This window comes from Muntiacus reevesi, chromosome 4 (genome assembly GCF_963930625.1).
Source record: "Muntiacus reevesi chromosome 4, mMunRee1.1, whole genome shotgun sequence".
NCBI lineage: Eukaryota > Metazoa > Chordata > Mammalia > Artiodactyla > Cervidae > Muntiacus > Muntiacus reevesi.
In genome coordinates this window covers 133,946,896-133,962,907 of record NC_089252.1, presented here as the reverse complement: position 1 = coordinate 133,962,907, position 16,012 = coordinate 133,946,896, and the positions used below count along the sequence as shown (strand labels likewise).

The following is a 16,012-nucleotide window of genomic DNA, read 5'->3' as shown; positions in this document are numbered from 1 at the left end:
GAGGTGCACTCAAGGAAATGTCTATATTGTTTGCCTGTTCCTCTATAATGAAGCCATCTGTAACAAAGAACAAAAAATTGGGGCAAAATGAATAAGTTGTTGCTACTATTTTAGTTATCCAAGCCATGTTACAAAAATATATCTGATGAAGATCATAATAACCAAGTAAAAATATTATATTCTTCATATAAGGAATTTGATATTACCTAGAAATATGATAAATGGTATTTTATAAGAAGTAAAATTTGACTCTCAAGAGCAAAATAGATAACCTACTCATCATTGTTGACATTCTAGTTATGCAAGTGCTTATCTTTTACAAACCTAATTATCTTATTATCAAAACTACAAAATACTGTATTCTGTTAGTGTAGTTGATTCCAGAAACAAGCTCTTTGGTTGTGATAGTCAAATGAGCAAAAACATAGGGATCTAAATAGGAAAGTATCTATAAAATCAAAATGCAATAACTCACAATATCTATTACTATGTGAACTTTTCTGGAGAGATTGTCATGGCCCAAGATTTTGGAATTAATATTTCATGAAAATAATCATATTCATTCTCTTAGGCCTTAGAAAAGCCATCCATGCTAATATTAAATCACTTATCTTCTTATTCTGTGTCCATTATTTTATGTGTGTGTGCTTCTTCTATTGTGTAGGAGTTCAAAATCTCAGATCATTCGAAATAAGTGCAAACCCAAGTTTTCATATCACTTAGTTGTCCCATAATGAGTTTAAATTGTTACATTCTAAGTTTAAGCTCTGGTAACTAATTTGACAGTTACTTTGCATTTTAACATCTTGATTCTCTGAGTTTTGGGGTTTTTTTTTTGAGGTACATAATGATATTATGGTTGTTTTTATGAGATGCATGCTTACTTGTTTAGGGGTGAAATGCCTGTGTGTTACTTTCCAATTGTTCAGTAAAACATATGGCAAAATGTTAATTTTTTAATTATGGACATCTGGTTTGTTTTATTATTCTTCAAGTTTTCTGTATATTTGAATATTTTCATAATATTAAAAAAATAAAAATAAAACCTTGAAAGCATGGTTCCAACTACTGTAAAAATAGAAAACAGAGAGAATCAAGATATTTAGCAGTGTACCTCTCCCTACAGTTTTTCCCCTGGTCTTGAATTCTGTATCTGTCTCAGAGTTTTGAAGAATGTTTTTCTCAGCAATTATTTGACTTTCAGTTCGAGCAGAATAATTGCCCAGCTGACTTCAGGCCAAATGATCTACTGAAAATCAAATAAATGCTTATTGTTTTAAGCTCTCAAGTTTTAATGTGGTTTTTCCTACAAAAGTAGGTAATTGCTAGTTCCCCACCCCAGAATATTTGAACTGTGTTTTGCAGGAGCATTTTTAAAGTTCTTCAAATGATTCTAATATGAAGCTCATGTTGAGATCAATAGCCTTAGAAAATTGAGAGATTTATCCATATAAACACTAAATTAAAGTATCTGAAAAAGTTTACTTTTCAAAATTAGGAAGTATAGAGCTTAATATATCATAAATGGCTTAGGGACCTATTTCTTAACAAAAGCCTTTGTATTAAGTATAGATTTTTAAAATAAAATAAAAGAATTGTTACTTATATGTGAACAGTTTTTAAAAAGTGAGTTGACTAAGAACAAACTTGATCACAATGAACTAAGTTGCTTATTTGATGTTCCATTAAATTAGTAGGTAGTGATTTTGTTAAATTATTAGGTTTTGTTAAATTACTTGATATGGTAACATTTTATTAAATTATTAGGCAATTTTGGACAACTTATTTGCCTTTCACTTTGGGGGGATAGGGGGTTGAATTTCATTCTTTTGTTATCAGTTCAATCCTTGATTATCTTTTCCTAAGTTTTTTGTTTGTTTTCATGTATATTTTCTTTCTTTGATTTTTATTTTTTTTAAATTTTAAAAATTGAAGCAAAATTAATTTACAATGCTGTGTTAGTTTAAGGTATATAGCAAAGTGATTCAGTAACATGCACACACATACACACATACATGTTATTTTTCAGAATTTTTCCCATTATAGGTTATTACAATACATTGAATGTGGTTCCCTGTACTATACAATAGGTCTTTGTTGTTCATCTTTTTTATATATAGTGGTGTGAATGTTTAATCCCAAGCTCCTAATTTTACCCCTCTCCCCGTATCCTCCTTGGTAACTATAAGTTTGTTTTCTGTGTCTGTGAGTTCATTTCTGTTTTATAAATAAGTTTATTTATATACATTTTTAGATTCCACCTATAAGTGATATCACATGATCTTTTTTATCTGTCTTACTTCACTTTGTATGATCTTCTCTAGGTCCATCTATGTTGCTACAAATGGCATTATGTCATTTTTTATGACTGAGAAGTATTCTACTATATGTATATATGTACCACATCTTCTTTATCCATTCACCTGTCAGTGGACATTTAGATTGTTTCTATGTCTTCACTACTGTAAATAGCACTGTAATGAGCATTGAGGTGCATGTGTCTTTTATCCAGATATCTGCCCAGGAGTGGGATGGAAAGATTATATGGCAACTCTAGTTCTAGTTTTAAACTGTTCTTTTCTATACTGTTCTCTGTATGTTCTCCAAAATATACTAATTTACATTTCCACCAACAATGTAGGAGGTTTTCCTTTACTCTATGCCCTCTCCAAAGCTATGTTGAATAAAAGCAAGAGTAGATACCCTTGTATTGTTCCAGATGTTAGACAAAATGCTTTCAGGTTTTCACCATTGAGTGTGATGTTAACCATGGGTTTGTCTATATGTTGAGGTAGATTCTCTCTATGAAGAGTTTTTATCATAAATCAATGTTGTATCTTAGCAAAAGCTCTTTCTGCATCCATTGAGATGACCATATGGTTTTTATCTTTCAATTTGTTAATGTTGTCATATCACATTGATTTGCAGATATTAAAAAATTCTTTCATCCCTGGAATAAATCCCACCTGATCATGGAGTATGATCCTGTAAATATATTGCTGCATTCAATTTGCTAGTATTTTGTTGGGGATTTTTGCATCGATGTTCATCAGTGATATTGGCCTGTAATTTTCTTTGTTGTGTGATATCTTTGGCTGGTTCTCATATCAGGGTGATAGAGTGGCTGCATACAATGAATTTGGAAGTGTTCCTTCCTCTATATTTTTTGAATATTTCAGAAAGATAGGTGCTAACTCTTCTTTAAATGCTTTACCTATGAAGCCATCTGGGTCATGTCTTGGGGTATGATAAGCAGGTTGGTCTGGCCCAAGCTCCTAGGAAATTACTGCTTTTGCCCTTGGTCCTGGTGCATGTGAGAGTCTGAGTGCGCCCTCCGAGGGTGAAGTCTCTATTTCTCCCAATTCTGTGGCGCTTCTGCAACCCAGCCCCACTGGCCTTCAAAGCCAAATGCTCTGGGGGCTCCTCTTCCTGGTCCTGGACCTCCAGGCTGAGAGGGCCTGACATGCAACTCAGACTCATCTGGGAGAATTTCTGAAATATAGTGATTCTCCAGTTTGCAGTTCACCCACCTCAGGCATTTGGGATTTAATCATATCAACAGTCCACCCCTCCTACCAATCTTGTGGTTCTTTCTTTATGTCTTTAGTTGTGGAAGATCATTTCTGGTAGATTTCAGATTTTTTTTTTTTTAAACAATGGTTCCTCTGCAGATTGTTGTGATTTTGGTGTGCTCATGGGAGGAGGTAAACTTAGGGTCCTTCCCTGCCATCTTGGCTGCTCTCTTGTCTTTCTTTAATAAAACATTTTCTTAGAGTCTCTTAGTCTATCCCAGTGGACAAGATACAGAAAGTTGCAATAAGACGGAAAGGGCTTTTAATTAGCTTGTGGAATTATTATCAGTTGAAACGCTGCACAAGTTTAATATCATTGATCCCATCCCATTCAGTAAGTTTTCTAAAAATCATGTTAAAGATGAGTAATAGCTTATTAAAATTTCTTAACACTGATACAAAATAGACATATACAGAAGTAGAATCAAAATACATAAGTTTCCTTATTGAATATACATATACATATATAACTATATATATATAAATTTTATGATCTTTCTCTTAGACAATTTGTCTATAGTCCCTTACTTTGTTAATTTAAATGCCCAATCTTAGATCAAAATTAGAACTACTAACTTAATTGAAAACTAAGGCTTTTTCAGTCCCTGGTTTCAGCATGCTCCAGGTATGAAGTCAGCAGTTGAATAAGGAAAGTGTGATCACCTTCCTTTTTCCTCATTTAGGCTCTTCCTCTGGTCCCATCAAACACCTTCCTAACTTGTTTTTGGCCCTTTCAGGTTTGGCAACTTGGAAAGGAAAGAGAAGAAGAGAAAAAAAAAAAAGAGAGAAGAAGAAGGAGAATCCTCCTGACATAGTAAGTACAATCTGCATTGCCCTGCATTGTTTGACACTGACTTATTTTTCCATGAATATTGTGCCATAGATAGGTCAGGAGACTCCATACCCCCAGCAAAAGGAATCTCTCTTCTGCTGTTCACTAAGCAAGGATCAAGTTTCTATTTTGTTTGTTACTTTTTCCATTATTTCTTGTATCCTGGTGAAACCTTCATTTTCTTTCTACTAAGGTTTTATGCCTCCCTATGAAATCCCCTTTGACAAGACCTGACAAATATAACTTTTCTCTTATATGAATGGCTCACATCAACTCCATGAGAAGCGTTTATAATCCCTGTTGAGAGAATTTTTTTAAGCTTATGCCCCACCATCTCCACATAGTTACTGCTCCTTTGTTCCATGATGAAAGAGCTAGCACATGTATCTTTAACTCACCAGACCTCCCAGATATGAATAAAATACTAATTTACTATGTCAGTACAGGAGCACATGTAAACTCTTTCAAGAATCCCTTTAAACCCTTTGTCCCTAGGATGGATCCTCTCATTCTTCTCTCAGTTTCAACTCCAGTTCTTCAACAACCTTGATATTATCAAGTGGAAGTCATCTTTGACTTCTCCTTTCTCAGTGTTTACAAGCATATGGTTATATTAATAATATTCTGTTAGTTTTTCTAGATTTGAACTGCTTTTCCTCCTTTCTACAGCTCCTCAAATCATCCAAACTATCACTGTCTCCTACTAAGATCTCCTAGCACCAACTCAAAATGCTGACAGTTTCTTCTCATCTCCTTTTCCTGTTTGATTTTTCTTTATACCATATTCTCCGCCTGTTTTTCTCTTGTCACTAGGATATAAGCCCCATGATAGCAGGAGCTTTATTTCACAGATTTCAACTACTTAATAGTGCCTGGTGGATAGTTGGCCTTCAGTAACTATTTGTTGAGTAAATAACTGAAGCAATTTTAATTATCAAAAGTTGTTATAACTTTCTTGGTCATTTTGATTAGTTTTTTTAATGTCAAATAGTCTTATTCTTGCAAGACTCTAATAAGTCAATTTGGTCAACTCTGGCTGATATAAATGTGTTCATTTAAAGTAAAATAAACCTTTGCAGGTGTTCCATTTTCTTAATGTAAACATTATGACAGAGATTGCATTAAGTGATACCTAATTACCCGGGTAGTTTGTGGTGTTTCTGAGAGACAGATTTCTTTACATGTATGGTTTGTAGTAATTTCCATAAATGTTAGTGACTGATGTTCTTTTTAGCATATCTTTTCACTCTGTTTAAAATCTGTTACTAAGGCATAACAAATATTAGCATGATAAGATATCCTCCTATCTGCTCAGTCTTACTAGTTAGTTATGATATTTTTCTTATAGTGTCCAAAAAGGTCTTAGAAAAACTGTTGTGTTCCAAGTTTGAAAATCTATTTCTTCATGAGCTGGTGGAGGGCAAATGGTTGGATAAAGAGACAGTGAAGCTAGGAGAATGATGTTATCCTTTGGCTGTAGTTCCAATTTCAGATAAATATGCAGAGAGATTCAAAGTAGACGTGGGCTTATTTCTGAAGGAGAGGCACTAGTAGTACAAATTCTCACACTAAACAAAAAGTGACACGGCTGTGTATTGGTTTCTTTAGCTGTGCTCACCATGGCGCCCTGTGTTTCTGCCTATAAGACCGTTTCTCCTTCCACACTGTGAGTTTCTCAGTTACAGACTCATTTGTTTCAGCATCAAAGTGAAGAGTCCATAGAAGCCTTTATGTTAAACTTTGTAATTAAATTTACTTGTATATTTCTTATAAATGATTTATACTTTTTAAAACATGCCGTGATGATTTTGAAAAATCATTTAGGGATTGTCTTTTTGGAATCATCTTGTATAATATTTTGTTGCCCTAAAAATGAAGGCATTTTTATTTTATCCTTTTTTGTTTGTTTGTGTGTGTATTTTTTTTATACTAGGCATTAATTATTTTTTAATTTTAAATACAGATTTAAAAAGTCTAAAAATCATTCTTTATTGCTTCATTGTCTTAATATGTCTTCCCAAATGGCTTTACACAGGAAATATTTACGGAGTGCCTGCTAGGTGTAAGGACTTCCTTCCCTGGTGGTTCAGATGATAAAGAATCTGCTAGCAAGGAAGGAGACTCCAGTATCATCCTTAAGTGGGGAAAAATCCCTGGAGAAGGGAATGACTACGCACTCTAGTATTCTTGCCTGGAGAATCCCAGACAGAGGAGTCTGGCGGGCTACAGTCCACGGAGTGGCAGAGTCCATGGGGTCGCCAAGACACGACTGCGCGACTGACGTTTTCACTTTGGTAGGCGGCAGGTCCTCACGTTGAGAAGTACCTGTGTGCGTAGTTGCTCAGTTGTGTCCCACTCTTTGCAGCCCTTTGGACTGTAGCCTGTCAGGGTCCTCCATCCTTGAGATTGTTCAGGCGAGAATACTAGAGTGCATAGTCATTCCCTTGGCAAGTGGGTTACCATTTCCTTCTCCAGGAGATCTTCCCGACCCAGGGATCAAACCTGGGCTTCCTGCATTGCAGGTGGATTCTTTACTCGCTGAGCCATCAGGGACATCCTTGGGAGTACTAAAAAAAATTGTGTGTGTGTGTGTGTGTGTATCTATCTATCTATCTATCTATCTATATGCTATCTTTAGCTGGACCTCTGAAAATGTGGTCTGGAACTCATCTAGAAGATGTTTGTGTAAGTGTACGGCAGGGATGGTTGAAGACATAAAAAAGCTATTCAGTCCTTTTTATAACTTTTCTCATGGTAGAAATAGTAACCCCCCCCCACCCCCCATAATGAGCTTCTTTGACACTTCTTATGTTATTTGGCATGTTGATGAACAAGTCCTTTTATATTTGTAGCATAAAGCAGAATGAAAATGCCAAAATGGTTTCCAGGTGAAAGGATTTAAACAGGGGATTTGTAGATATTGCTTATAGATGTCTGCCAGTCTCTAAAACTGGCAGATACCTTGGCGTACTTTGCTTAAGAATAATGCATAATAGTCACAATCTGTTTATTCCATCTGTTGTCTGTGAGAGAAAAATCCATTACACGTACTGACCAGGATTATCAGGTTACATGTTGAGGATTTTCTGATGCTTTCCCATGATATTAAGAAATGTAAAACAAATCAGGCTGAAAGAAAATCTGCTTAATTAGAACTAATGTGGTGGGCATCAAGTCTGAGATGTTTTTTAAATGGGCCATCAAGTGCAGCTTGAATTGAATAATAAGAATGGGAAAGACTCCCATGGGTCATTGAGTGTTAAAAGCAAGGTTGAAATGAGTAAACAACTTATATAATTGAAACACCTAACAAAGATGATGTTTTGGGGCTCAATAATTTGAATTAATAGCAGAAGAGAATAATTTTGGAGGAGAAGACATCATTAGAATGCCAAAGAGTGAGATTAGCTAAATTTAGTCTAGGTATTTGGATTTGAAGATTCAGAAAGCAGGGCAAAATCTTAAGAATGCCAATAAAGAAGGGCCAATTAACTGATCTTATAAACTGACTAAAATCATTTCAAATTAAGGGAGTTAATTCTTCCATCATGCTTCACTTTAAAACTAGCTGCCTATGAAAATGAGCATAGTTTTAAACAGCACATCTGTAAGGCTTTGGTAAAAGTGAACTCAGACAGTTCACCTTCTTTGTTCTAGAAGTTTATTTACTATGCTCACTGCTATTGTAACTTCTTCAGAAAAATATCATATCTGTGCCCATGGTAGATCAATTTGAAGTAGTTATTGTATTTTTTTTAATCTGAGGAGAAAACAACCCTTTTTTCCTGACCTTCTCAAATACATTTTCTTCTTTGTTAAAAGTCTAAAGGCAACAGAATTTGAAACACAGCAATTTGAGAACCTGCCCTGAAATTCCACTGTGATACATTATGGTTGTTTTTTTATTTTTAAATTTTTTATTAGTTGGAGGCTAATTACTTCACAACATTTCAGTGGGTTTTGTCATACATTGATATGAATCAGCCATAGTGTTACACGTATTCCCCATCCGGATCCCCCCTCCCACCTCCCTCTCCACCCGATTCCTCTGGGTCTTCCCAGTGCACCAGGCCCGAGCATTTGACTCATGCATCCCACCTGGGCTGGTGATCTGTTTCACCATAGATAATATACATGCTGTTCTTTACATTATGGCTTTAATAGAGATAGATGTTTCCATGAATCTAGAGCTTTCTTATTTTTATTTTTGGTTTTTTGTTCGTTTGTTTTTGATTCCCTTGCTCTTTTCTGATTTTATATATGTATATGTATTTATTTATATATGTATAAAGTGATTCTGATATTTAAAAGCATTTCTGTTAATAAATCTTTTTTCATTGCACTTATTTTCTTTTAGTCGTTTAATTTTTAAAAGGAAATAGTTTGTAATTTTGATTAGACAGAGCAATAGGTCAATTGTAAAATTATACATTCTTTATTGAGTATAAGTCTCAATATATGTGGGATCACATTGGTCTGTATTTTTTAACATTAAGTTTTTTACAATGTAATATATTTATATATATGTTCAATTCTATAGTGTACTTTAATTTTTTTCTAAAAATTGCCTTTTAGTGTTTCTAAGCATATTGGTCACTTACTTTTGTTTTCTACTAATCATTTACAATTGCTTTGAACTATTATCTATAGTTCTTTTAAAAATGTAAAATACTTAAATGAATGAGAAAAAGCACCTATAAAGTATGAAATTGAACACTTACTACTTAAACCAATGATAATCCCAGATTGTACAACTGCTGTGTTAGTATCTGATTGCAGCTATAACAAATTACAATTAATTTAGTGTCTTAACACATCACATTTATCTTAAAGCTCTGGAGGTCAGAGGTCCTAATGAGTGAAATGGAAGGCAGCATCAAGGTGCTGGTAGACTGCGTTCTTTCTGGAGGCTGTGGGGCAGGAATCCCTTTCACCTTCCTCCATTCCTCTTATTAGAACCCCTGTGATTACCTTGGACCCACCTGAATAATCCAATATAATCTCTGTCTCAAGATCCTTTAATTTAATCACATTTACAAAGCCCCCTTTACCATGTAAGGTACTATATTTACAAGTTCTGGTGATTATCCATACACATATTTGAAAGCTCTTTATTCTAACATATTTAGTAACTTAAAAACTTGGCAATAGTAACAATCAGCTTCTAGATTCGGGTTTTTACAAAACTAATTTCAGTGTCTATCTGTTGACCTCACCATATCTTATTAACTCTATTTTGACCCACCTCTTTGAATGGCCTTGTAGTATTAATTCTCTTTGGCTTCTTGTGTTTGGGGGGTCATGATGCATGATGGCTCCTGGAGAAGGAAATAGCAACCCACTATAGTATTCTTGCCTGGAAAATCCCATGGACAGAAGAGCCTGGCGAGGCCCAGTCCATGAGGTCACAAAGAATCGGACACAACTGATCTACTAACACTTCAACACTTGCCTGATGGCTAAGCTGACAAGAAGAGACAGATGGTGTCACCAGACTGTAAATATGCAAATAAATGTCGCAATATAAATATGGAGGCATAGTTATGAGTTTATTTAATTGTGGCCCAGAGAACTCCAGAGGACCCTTAGTGTCCACCTGGTCCTTAGCTCATCACTGTGTTCCTGATTCAGTATCTCTCCCTGTTTGATCTCATAGTGTGAATCTGTCTTTGTATCTCTGATCCCCTGACTACTAGTCTCACACAGAAAGCCAAGTATCTCTTACAGATTCCTATAAAATACTGCCTTCACTGACGTAACTTGGAACAGACAGTCATGAGCCACTGTTGGTCCTAAGGATTATGTTTGCACACCATCACTTTAGTCACAGAATATTTCAGGGCTGCCCTACAGATGCTGCTGCACCTGACACCCTTAGAGAGAAGGGCCCACCACTGATGGTGAAGGACAAATGGCAAAAGCTTTTGACAGTCCGTGTCCAAGGTACATTCTGAATGACAAGTACAGCACCAGTTTCTTTCAGTTATTCTTGCTTTTCCAGAAAGTCCATAGTTGTTGAGGAAGCCCTGCAAAGCTGCAAAGAGAGACTTCAAATCTTATAAGGATATGAAGTCTACACACCTTCTCCTGGAATAATCAGAAGTGATTATCTTAATTTACAAATTCATGGAGTATGTCCACAGGAAGGTACAAGTTGAGAATGGCAACAGTCTGTACAATATGGGGAAAGGGAGTTGTTATTTAAAAAGATGAATACAAAACACTTTAGCAAATTTTGCAAAAATACATGATCATATCCAATACTGGTAGAGCCTTTCTAAGAAGGAGTCGACAGAAAATGAGCTGTTTGACAGTCAATTCGCCCCTGGATATTTATCTCCCATTCACATAAAATTAGCACCTTGCTTGTTCAGTGTATGCGTGCTGTGTGTGCCAAGTCACTTCAGTCACGTCCAACTCTTTGCAATCCCGTGGACTCCAGCCCCGCAAGCTCCTCTGTACATGGGACTCTCCAGGCAAGAATACTGGAGTGGACTGTCATGCCCTCATCCACTCAATGTATAGTAGAAATGAATAACTCTTTACCAACCTTCTATTATCCTCCCCACCCCGGCTTTTTGAGATTCCAACCATTACACCAGCCTTATACTACTGCCTAAGGACACTATCCCTTCATATTGCTATAAGCAGCAGAAGCAGATACTTCTCTGCTCTTATCCCCCAAAATATACAAGCCAAGATAATTGTCAGCACCTCACCCAGAGAAATAAGCAAAGGGTGATTTCTTTAGGCACTAGCATAGCCAGCGTTCAAGATAAATATTAACCACCACTCCCTAGCTAATGCCTACAATGTGTAATTTCATGCTGACCTCAGAGTCACAGTTACTGATAGGGGAGCCCTTTCAAATTCTGGGTTTCTGTAATTGATTATTCTGCGTTTTCATCCTGCCCAAGAACTGACCATATGTAAAGATCATATGAAGATTAGTGCAACATTAACACCTTAATGTAATATGTTTTGAAGCAACCAATTTAGTATGTGTTTAACTATATAAATGAAGAAACTATTATATCACTTAATTTTTTCAAATGAATGGCTTGTATGTTTTCACAACACTCCTATGTAACAAGCATAATTTTGAATATGCAGTTATGCTTGTGAGATAATAAAATAAATTCTTAAGGGCAAAAGAAAATTAAACAAGCAAGAAAACATGGTTACTGTTTTAATTCTATGTGTTTTTATGTTTAAAATGGCTTAGATAAATTTAAAGTTAAAAGCAGCTGGGAAGGAATTGGTAGTTTTAGGGACAAATTTTTTCCCCGAATCTGTAATTTAGGAAAGAGATTTCTGGTTTCTCTTAGGCTTTAATTTCTCCTCTTTAATCCTCCTTACTTTATAATCCTGAAGGTCTTTAAATGTAGTAATGTTTATCACTCCTTGATTGCAGTTCTGTGATTACTTTGTGAAAGTAGAAGCCTAATTCCATTTACAAGGCAATGGGGGATAGAGGAAGGTTTCTATGTTAAGTAAGAAAAAACAAGACAAAATACTCAGCTTCCTATACCGTTTTCCACTCAAAGCCTTGCAGAGCAAATAACAGAGATCTAACGTCTAGTGCATATGATGTGCAAGGACATTGAGTTAAAACCTAGGGATATAATTAAACTCAATATACTGTTAGCTTATCTGAACAATGGGAATAAAATTACTTGAATTACCTAACTCATAAAATTGCTTTTAATATACTACCTTGAAAGATTGTTTTATTTTGTCCGTGATATCATAGATTTACCAAGTATAAGGCAAAAAGATAATATTTTCGCTTCAGAAACACATTTTCATTTAGAAATGTTCTTATCCAAATGAATGTTGTATCTATTCTTAGTGATCTTCCAAATCTGGTGTGGAAAAAGTTCATCTAAGACCAGTTTTAAATCCTTGTCCTTCAAGTAATTTCAACTAAGAATGAGATTAAAAAACATATTCATGTATCTTTTTCAAAAATATACTGACTCATTTTATGGAATATTTCTGAAAGGAAATATATCTTAGGGATAAAATGTTTATATTCATTGAAAAGATGAAAATCTGCATTCTAATTATTTGATTCTATTTTATAACAATTTAGCAACTAGGAGTCTGGCATGCTTAGATTATAATCCTGTCTTGCAAAACAGGGTGAAATACAGAGTTGTGTAAAGGACAAATATAACTATCCTTAAGGTCAGGGATCCTCAGCCTCCAGGATCTAATGCCCAATAATGTGAGATGGAGCTAATGTAACAACATTAGAAATAAAGTCCACAAGAAATGTAATGCACTTGAATCATCCTGAAAGAATCCCCTCCTCCTCTTCCCCACCCTCGTTCCTCATTCCATTCCTTCATGGAACCGTTTCCTGATGCCAAAAAATATGGGGACCGCTGCTTAAGGTCATTAGCTCTAGAATCTTTTGGAAAATCAATGTGCCCCCAGTAAAATGAATAAGGAATATCCTTGTTATCTCATAGGCTGTAATTGGTATAATTTTATAGCTAACAACAACTATTCTTATTCTTTTTTAACTTGGATAAAATTATACTAATGCTTACTTCTAGAAGTCTTATAGAGGTGGTATGCAATCAGATATAAATATATAAATTGCCTGATATGGATAAGACACTGTACAACTTTAACACCTTTAATCCTTTTTATCATGTAGGGATGAAGTAAATACTTCTAAGAATCACAATAGGATATGTATATTTTGTTTTATATGTGTTTTATCTCCCTACAGTTTAGCTTAGTTAAAGCTTGAATTATTTCAGATCTTGAAAGATTAGATAGTGTGAATGTAGAGAATTTATTTTGCTTCATATGTCTTCTATAAGTTAGATATTAGCAGTTTCCACATTAAAACTGTGTACATGATTTTTTTTTTTTTTTTATTATCTGCCAATTGGTGATAAGTGGTAAACAAAAGAAAAGTGATTGTTTTGTAACCCATTCTGCCTCCCAAGGGGGCACCAGGAATAAAAGAAGAAAGAAAGAGATAGGAAAAGATCAACCTCCCTGTTAACGTACCTAGCAAACCCAGATGACATTGACCAGTAGAAACACAATTTGAAATTCATGATCTATGGAATGATTTCAGTAAGGTATCACTGGTTAGTCAAGGTTGTAAATGGTAAACAAACTTAAATTTTAAGCATATGGGACATGATTCACTGAGAGATGTTGGTGTCAGCTTTATAATTATCAGAGTATATGATGGACATACTTTATAAATTAAGTAGCTTTCTTTATGGAAACTATTCCCTGCTTACAATGTTTGAAGATTTTGTCTGTCAACTCTGGGCCAGGAAATGTCCCAGTATGGCAAGAAAGATTGTGGAGATCTGGTGGTCTCAGATTTCTTCGTCTTTTATTGGGTCATTTGTGGGTTTTGAGTCTTTGCTTATTCTGTACTGAATTCTCCATTTTGCCTGATGCTATATTATCTTCTTTTCCCATATATGTTCAACTCTATCCAGCTATTTCACCATGAATAAGAATGGGCATCTAATATGAAATGGGCTTCCCAAGTGGCTTGGTGGTAAAGAATTGCCTGCCAATGCAGGAGACATGGGTTCAACCCCTGAGTTGGGAATATCCCCTGGAAAGGGAAATGGTAACCCACTCCAGGATTCTTGCCTGGGAAAAACCCATGGGCTGAGGAGTCTGGTGGGCTAGAGTCCATGGAGTTGCAAAGAGTTAGACATGACTTGACTACTAAAAAACAACAACAATGTGAAACACATCTGCTTTTCTCTCCCTATAGATATCTATATAGTAATATTTCATTCTTTCTGACCTGACCACAGGTCATTTATTCAACCTAAAATTTGAGTCAGTCGTGGTATTGGCAATTGAAGCTATAATGGCAAAGAATACAAATTTTTTTGCCTGACAGCATGGGATTATGGTCTAGTAAACAAGACATGTATTAATGTAATATAATAATTCTTTAAGTGTCTCCAATTTTGCTATGCCCTAACCTAATGTGTGGAGTTAGGAATATTTCCTTAGTGAAGTGTCATCTAGAACAAGACCTAAGTATTAGACAAAGTGGAGAGGAAGATGAAAAAGATGGTTACAGTGCTCGCTTCGGCAGCACATATACTAAAATTGGAACAATACAGAGAAGATTAGCATGGCCCCTGCACAAGGATGACACGCAAATTCGTGAAGTGAAAAAGATGGTTACAGACAAAGAGAGAAGCCTGAACAAAGGCCCTGAGAGCAGCACATGAGGACTGGAGGCAGGTCCCATGGCTAGCATAGGGCCTGATAGGGTGAAGAAGGGGAGGGCTAGCCTGGGGCTAGGTATTGGAAGGCTATGAACGCCATCTGAAAGGGCTGTGGCCTTCAGCCTCAGAAAGATAGAACACCATGGAAGAGAGTTTGCATTGTTTTAGATGAAGCATCATCATCTTTCTCCTCCGCCCCCCAGATTCACTGTGACTTGTGTTTTATGCTAATTCCCTCCTATCCTCTTCAAGATCAGTCATCTCTTTTACTTTCATCTTCAAATCCTGTTTACCTGTCACCAACTTCCCCTCCCCAATATTCCCAGGCAGACCTAGACTATAGAATTGTTTTTCTTTCTTTTTTTTTTTTTTTGCATTATTGTTTTTACAAACCATTTGCTGAGTGCCAAGTGTCATATCAACATTGAATGTACTGCTTAATTGTCTTCTGTGATTAAAACTTCAGCTTACTGTAATGAGTTACTTACTCCGCGGGGTTATCAAGATACAACAACTTGATTCTTCCTTTAACAATTGTCTACTGGGTAACTATTAGGTGTGAAATTGGGAAATATGGATGAGGTAAAAAAACAGACAAGGTCAGTGACCCTCAAAAAACAGAAATGATGATGGTTCAGGTTGAAGAGAAGGAATACAGATAAGAAAGCAAGTAAATATATGCTAATTGCACATGAAAATATCTACAGGAAAAAGTGATTTTAAGAGATAAAGTAGCTTAAATTTGTACATTAATTTATTCATGAATTCAAAAATTATAGAGATGGCATCTGCTCTGTGAGTTTACTATGTTCAGTAGGAAACATCAATAAGAGAGGGTGCTGATCTTACAGAACTCACATTCTCAGGGGGCAAATAAATGAACTGATAAACTGCTTTACAATGAGAAAGGTGATATAACAGAGGAGAGAGTAAACCACTGGAGGGGAGACTCAATATACTTAAGGCAGTAGAGACAAGACTTCATAGAGAAGATAAATCTAGGGAGATGAATTTTAAATTAAAATGAGTAAAATGCTATAAAAGATGGGGTTCAGTCTTTAATAACTGAAAGATTAGCATGAGTGTATGGATAAATGAGGAAGAGTTTGGCATGTGATCCAGTGAGACTGGTTCAGTGGCTGGGACACAGAACAGAAGAGAAATATTCATGAGCTCCTGTAGCCCTATATTCCAAATTAATGTTATTAGTATTAAATTTTGTCAGGATTGAGGCATTAGCTTTGAATCAGCTATTCAGCTCAGCTAGATTATCAAATAAATAAATTAAATAAGTTCATAGTATAATTAGCTATTTATCCCATTACCTTTCATAGTGAAATCAAGCCAACAACTAATTAAATAGGATTAGTCTT

At 35.4% G+C, this 16,012-nt stretch overlaps 1 non-coding gene across 1 annotated transcript; it reads left to right on the top strand.

Moving 5' to 3' along the window:
* The first annotated feature begins 14,487 nt into the window (after positions 1-14,487).
* LOC136167995 (U6 spliceosomal RNA) lies at positions 14,488-14,594 on the top strand. The gene has a single exon (XR_010663163.1). It is a non-coding gene; the product is annotated as a U6 spliceosomal RNA (small nuclear RNA).
* The last annotated feature ends 1,418 nt before the right edge of the window (positions 14,595-16,012 follow it).